At 39.1% G+C, this 7,628-nt stretch overlaps 1 pseudogene; it reads right to left on the reverse strand.

Annotated features, from left to right (window-relative positions):
- Positions 1–6,508: 6,508 nt before the first annotated feature.
- On the reverse strand, positions 6,509–7,215 carry LOC136458715 (large ribosomal subunit protein eL43z-like; annotated as a pseudogene).
- Between the last annotated feature and the right edge of the window lie 413 nt (positions 7,216–7,628).

Below are 7,628 nucleotides of genomic sequence, written 5' to 3' on the forward strand. Positions count from 1 at the left end.
TTGGGAAGGATGGTAGGAGGTCTACCCTCATCCATGGCTGGACGCGGCCTTATCGGCACGTCGACGAGCAAAACTCCAAATTGGGGCTTGGCCGAGCACGATTCAAGGCTAGGTAGGGTCTGGCAGCCAGAGGACCTGATGGTGAAGCTGTGGATACGATGACTTGAATGGAGGTGATCATTCGCTGGGTAAATTGGATGGCGCGGCTCGTGGCGATGGCAGAGGAAGAAAGAGAGAAAGTGAGAGAGAGACAGGGCACAACAGGTGGGCTTGGCTCATCCTCACCTTGGCAGGATGCGGTCAGCATGAACGTGGAGGCACGCGTGTAGATGCTATCGACAAGCGCGCGCGTCCCAGACCGGCATGGCCTGCGTGGCCGCAGTGTCTTAAATGACAAGGCGACGGTGAGCCCAGCCACGTGCGCGCGGCAGTGGCGGCCTCTAACTGGGCTAGCAGTGGCACAGAAGGTACAATAGATAGGTGTGAATGCAACGATGATGCGACGACAGCGGCAGCGTCACGGTGTGAGGTGGGTCGGCAGCGCGGTGAGGCAGCAGTGCGCGGACGCGACAGCGAGATGATAGCACTGGTAGTGGCTTCGTCGTAGTGAGGGGCGGGCGGCAGTAGCTCTGCGCAGCGGGCCAGCGGTAGCCTAGCCACAGCCAGGCCAGAGGCAGCCACGGCCAACGGCGCACGGTAGCGCACACGTGCGACCAACGCGGCTACGTCGAGCGCCCGAGCATGGTGACTGCGCCCACATGGCCAACCAGCCCAAGACCGAGTCGTGCACAAATTTTATAACGCCCAAAATAACTAAACGGTTGCTTCAGGAGCCAAACCATCTTCACCATGCTCAAGATGGCTTATAAGACTACCAAATCGAGCTATAACACTACACCACCCCTTAACCCAATCTCTCAAAATAATTTGCTAAACATAGCAATGTCGAGCTGTTGACAAACTTGGAAATTTTCTAAGTTTTTGAGCTGAACTTGATTTCAATTTGTAATTTCTAGGCTAGTAGAAATACTAGCTAGTAATATTATTTTTCAATAGCAAGTATTTCACTGTCATCTACAAAGTTTGTACTTCAAACTTTATTTAAGTATCACACACATGTTCTATAGTATTTTTACTTAATAAAAATTAGTTTTAAACCCTACTTGATATACATGAACTATTGAATCAACTTTTGTTTAATATTTTTATTGATCATTTTAAGTTACAAGAAATTTATCTACACATTTTATCACATGCATTAACACATAAACATGATGCTCATGACATGTTTTAGTAAATGATTTGGGGTGTAACATCGAGGGTGTTACATAGTTGACCAAAGCCGAATTGATGGGCCACAAAAGAGGGGTTATAGAATTCATAAGTTGGAAGATTATCTAGGAGACAAGCACCAGTAGCCATTTTGCCATGACCATGGTGAAATTCAGCAGGCGGCACGCAGGGTTTGATGATGCAACTGAAAATTGTAGCAGTTGTTTCATCTGAACAGCCTGATTCAAACTAGAATTTAACTGGCAGAACTAGCTCATTATCTTCATCTTCATCATAAGGCAGCTAGGTCAAGATGTTTCCATCAAACCCTTTGTAAATTTTTTTAAAAAGGTGGCCTACATCAACAGCAATTGTTGTGGCTGATGTAGCTTCACCATAATTCATACATTGCTGAGTTCTTCCTTCTTTTCTTTTAAAATCTTTAGCAAAGTTAGAAGAAGGAAAGCTTAGATTTCTAAGATTGGGTCTTACAATCTTATGCATGTACAGATTCAGCTATAATTGTATCAACCACCAAGGACCACTGATGGTATGCACTGGTTCATTTTTCAGCAATTGGGTAGCTACTTGGTGCATCAGATGATAAGCAGATCCCAGCAGGTATTTTCTAAGGGGGATTCCGTTACTGGTTGCTAAACGCTCTGCCAAGTATTTATGATTATAGGTTAGACCATAGGATGACCCATAAAAGATAAATTTTTCTAGCCACATATTCAAGAAAGCTACATGTTCTGTATCATCTACAGTCAATCCATCTTCAATATGATTCAAAATATAACTTGCCCATCCTATGCAGTCTGGTATTTTAGCTAATTTCTTGGATCCAGCACTTAGGAAATTATAAGGTTGCTTTGATCCTATTATTCTAAGACCGGTTAACATGTGGATGTCAGCCAAAATAATGGTCATTGGACCGTGACAAAAAACGAAAGCATTCAAAGTGTTGGACCAAAAATAAGATACAGATATCAGAAGTGAATCATTTCTCTCCATTCCAGACAGTGAGAGTGTCAAGCAATGGTTTAAATCAGAAATTTCCTAATCTCTAGCTTTCTTTTCTGATATCCTGCGGAACCAATCTATCTATCCTTTAGGCATTTTAGACCAGTTTCTAAAATAAGTTTTGGTGTTCTAGGAAGATAAATCTATTACAGATTATTTGAAGGGGATTAGGTTGGTTTTTTTGTTGATAAAATCATATGGATCAGGATCGCTCATAGGTCCAAGATAATATGTATTAGGAACAACAGCCGATGAAATCAAAATTTCGTTTCTCATTTCCTAGAAACCAGTTGGGATGAATTTAAGAAGAAAGAAAAATATAGAGTACCGGCTAATACTTAAAAGACAAAAATCTGAAGGCATACCTTAGGAACGTGATTGCTGATCGCCATTGCAACTGAAATAGATCTGAATCTGAGGAAGGTTGTAGAAAGGTGGCTTGAACAACAATTTGGCAGAGTAGAAGATCAGCTAGGGTTAGGGCTTTGGTGGTGGTGGTTTTGACTGTTGAAGCTTGCTCAAGAGAAAAGGGGAAAGTAAGCAGACCGAGCAAATTGGAAATGATACTGTTGGGGCATTATATAGAATTTGGCCCGAGAAATCAGGAGTCACGCGTATATTTCGGAATGAGTAGTTGCAACACGGTGAGCGGATAAATAGAAATTTTAGAATAAAATTATTTTTATCCCAAAATTGAAGAGCATGTGTTTACGCCGCAATTTGGGAAGAAGAACGCAGAAACTCGAAGCTTCTGGGATTGTGTTATCAAGGAATCGATTGGATGTGAATCGGTATGAGCTGATTTAGATGCGATGTCAGAATCAGCTATTTTATAGATGACGTCAGCAGACGGCGTCAATGGGCTATGCTTGAATGGCGCTAGGAAGATGTGTCGGACTCTATAAATAAGGAAAATTAGGGTCCAAGTTATTATTAAGTTAGGAAATTTTTTTATTCAAAGAATTGTAATGAGTTGTATTTGAGTAGGATTCATATTTAGAATCCAGGTATAAATATTAGACTCTAGTTATTGTACAAGAAAAAACGAACACTCAATCAATACAATCTTTTTTACTTTCATCATCGCATTAGGAGTAGGAGTACTGTAGATCTTGATGAGTTCTTCAGCAAACAGGGCTACATCGACTAATCGACCTCTAGCTTGCTTATGAGTGTCGTCACAACTTGTATTGTGCTTGTAAAGTTGCATCAGTCGATTAATCATTTATGAGCCATAATATAAGTTAGTTATCGATCTGTATTGTAGTTTGTAAGCCTGTATCAGCTGATTGATCTCTTACGAATCATAATATAGATCAAAGTTATCGATCTTGTGTTAAATAACTTATTATTTAATACAATATCACTGGTTATCGAATCTGCTAAGATTAGTAAGATTTTCTTTGCTGTTTTTAGTTGATTCACTAGTTATCGATCTTGTTATAATTAATATTTTATTAATTATAACAAATCACCCGATTGAGATAGAGATAGATCGGCATCATATCATCTTAATTGGTCGTCCTTTGATCTGGTCACGCTTTAAATCTTATAATTGATGGCTTAATTTCGTGAGATCGGCTGTTTTATTTTTATTCTAATCAAACATAATATGCATCCAAATACACGTTTTAATCTTGAATAAACTCACTAATTAATAAGATCTAATCTAATGACACTATCATAGCTGCATCGATCCGGTCGAACCTCACTTGTAAGACTTTATATTAGAAATTATCGATTAGTGGTCTTGTTCATGATCAAGATATGCACTCTATTTGTTTGCTATGACTGCATCGGCTATTTTAGCCTATTTACCTATACTCTCACGCATATAGCATGTTTTCATGAATCTGTCAACATATAGATGGTTTTATAGATTCTTAGGCTTTAGTTTATTATCATTTTCATAGCTGCATCGATCCGATCGAACCTCACTGTTAATGATAATGGATTAGATTCAAACTGTTTGTAGATTTATTTATATTAGACAGTCGATTTGTTCGCATGTTATACTCTTTTCATCAAACTTATCGGCTCGATGCTTTATATCGATCATGATCCATTTAGTCGATGATGCTTTCTGATGTTCCATGAGCATCGGTTATTTTGATTCATATCATTATCATTTAATATTAGTCGATAATCCTTGATTTAAAGATTTTCATTTCATAGATACGCCAGATATCGACTATTTAGCCAATAGCCTTATTGAATCAGCTATCTAGCCGTACATTTGGAACTGTTTAGTGCAACACCAACATGTTTCATCTTAAATTACTCATAAGATTTTTTTCTCTTTGTCAATTGTAGGTCAAATTGACTGGCACGTCGTTGGGTTTTCAGAATCGACTGGTTTTGTGTTGAAGCCAAGCAGATCTCTGGTCTCGTTCCACTCAGATCATCCGATTTGTTGTATGTTGATCACATCGCCATATTTTTGTGTCAACAACAGCTTTTGCTATGTAGTTAGATATACACTATGTCTATATACATAGTATAAAAGCAATACATCTACAAAAAATCAAAACGTCTTATAATTTGAAAAGTAGGGAGTACTTGCTAGCTGAAAGCAATGTTACTTTTCTAGAAACTTGTATGCTATTCATATTCCTTAAGTAATGTGTGTTTCATTTATTGAGCTATTTTTTCGGTTCTATGAAATAGCAGAAGGGTTCATATGACGCTGAAAAGAAAACAGTGACACTCCAAAGTGAACTCGTAGGAAATGCATCAAAGGTGCTGCTCACTGGGTAACTATTGTTGTTCCGTGTTGTCCTCATTTTCTTTACATTGTCAAGTCATATATCCCTAGAGAAAATAGACCATGATATGGAATATTGGAAGCTTCTTCTATGCTTATAGCGAGTAGCATGAATCTCTGAAAAAAACAGTACCACGAAATTATATCACGAAATCCATCTTTGCTTATGGGTGACTGGGTGAGGTGAGGCTATCTTTTATTCTTTTTTTTATTATTGTTATTGTACTGTTACACCTTTTGTGTTCAAGAATCATGCTACTATAGGTTGGCCCATCCCCTAAACTCAGTCGGAATTCCTATTCTGAATTGGCCCTCTGAACTTCTGCATTTTGATTGCATCACCTTCACACACTATCATGTGCTAGATCAGATGCTACGAGTTTAGATGCAGATATGGTCTAATCTGTTTCTGATGACCTTGAAACCCACGGGATAAAAGGAGGCAAGCAGTTGTCTTTTTCTACTAATAAATACTGCTGAATTTTGACAGGTGAAGCAGATCACGAGAACTTTTCAAGTGGCAGATGGGGAGCTCTCGTACGTCGTCCAGATGGCAACAATCACAACTAGCCTACAGCCACATCTCAAGGCCCTTCTTAAGAGGATTTGGAGATGACCGACAATCTCCTATAGCGACGTCGATGCGGCTAACCAACCGAGGTACACCTGAACTAGAGAGCATAAACTTCCGGTTCTTAACATGCATAGTGAAAACCACAGACACTACTAGTTAGTGAACCTACAAGTTCAATAAGCTCATTTTCAAAAACAAAAGTTCCGCTCTTAGGAACCACCGTATGTGTAAACGGCTTAACATTGAGCCCATACTCCGCGTATCGAGATTTTTCAGATTTTTTTACTTTATTATTTATTCCTCTTTAACATGCATAGTGAGAACACAAATCACTATGTTTCTCAAAGATTACATGCATAGAGAAAATAAGAGAAGAGCGTAAAAAAAATGAGCTCATTGTTCACATGACGTTATGATAAATTGAAAAAATGAGCCTTTCCACTATTTCAGATCGATCTTAATGTTCAAGGCAGCAGAGAGCAGAGGAGTTGAAGCGGGTCATGTTTCAGAGTCCTGAGGTTAAAAGTTCCAACAGCCACTGCATTCTGAAGCTGCCTCTTACAAAAAAGGATCAGCCAACAGGATGCTAAAGCCAGGAACCAAACAACAGAACCAACACACCGAGAACTTGGGTACTGTCAGATTTTGTGGATATGCTGCACAAGAAATGAAGCAAGTAGAGCGGCGAACCAGAGACAAATATAAAAACCAGATATTTCACGTAATGAAATAAGGATTATGATCGAGCAGGTCCAGTTTGCAATGAGAACCAAGATTTGAGCACCATATTTTTGGAGAACCTAAACAAGACATTGATTTCCAAGTCTTAAGTCACTAAAAAAAACACTAGGACTCCCTTCAGAGAAGAAATCCAATCACGCTTCAGTGTGTTCCCTCAAGCGCCGGATTGTGCTCCTGACAGTGACTGCATTAGCAATGCTGAAAAGACACAAAAGAACTAGGATATTCACCACAATGCAAGGCTGTTTAGGGAGAGGAAAGAAGTTGAAAAGAGGACATACTTCATGGTGTAAGCACCACCAGCCTTGACCTTCCCGCAGTCCTTGCATCCCCAAATTCCAAGTGCTTTTCTCTTCACAGCAAACTGGTGAGGAAGCACAGCAAAGTCAGTAATAGGACAAAACAAACACTATTTTGCATGTGTTTTAGAAACAAATTGCTCAACATGCATAAGTATATCATAAACCATTCAAATATGATACCAAACAAGCAGAATTGACAACAAATACATTCTACATTCTACAGTTTATGGCAGTTCAGGTACGCAGAAGTCATTAAGCTAGACTGCAGTACATTGTTCAAAATTTCAACAGCAACCAGAATAATGCATAACTAAGACAATTAACATAAGACCTACCTTTCCACAGAACTCACAGAATTACTTGGAGAGATGAGATACCTCCATCTTCTTGATTTGCTTACGCAAGCTAGTACCATACCTAGTTCCTGCAACATTTAGAATTTGCAAGGGTTAGCTTCAGAAAGTTCTAGAAGCATGAATAAGAATACCATATTTGCCAACGATGCCAACCTTCTTAGTACGCTTCGTCTGCATAGACATAACAAAAACAAGAAGTTACAGTCACATACAAAATGTGTTCAGTATAGTATAACTGGTTGATGTGTGACACTTAAGTACAGATGCATCTTCAAGACCAACATTAAGTAACAGATTGCACGCATTGAAGTTGACATGTCACAAGAACCAAGTATAATTTCTAATATTAGGTATGTAGTGAACAAAAATACATTTAACTCATAAAATCATAAAAAGGGATACAAGCCGCTAGATATATTTTCGTTCCTGCAAGGTCAGGCTGGAGGGCAGATTTTGCACCAGGTTGATTAGACTCTACTTCTTTTCTGGATGACCAAACAACTTGATACACTGCTACTACATATTCTAAGAGCGCATTTCGCAGCAACAAACGTTTCAGATTCTCTGTAAGATCACTGCTAAACATCATAAAGAAA

The sequence above is a fragment of the Miscanthus floridulus genome, chromosome 6, assembly GCF_019320115.1.
Source record: "Miscanthus floridulus cultivar M001 chromosome 6, ASM1932011v1, whole genome shotgun sequence".
In the NCBI taxonomy this organism is placed as follows: Eukaryota; Viridiplantae; Streptophyta; class Magnoliopsida; order Poales; family Poaceae; genus Miscanthus; species Miscanthus floridulus.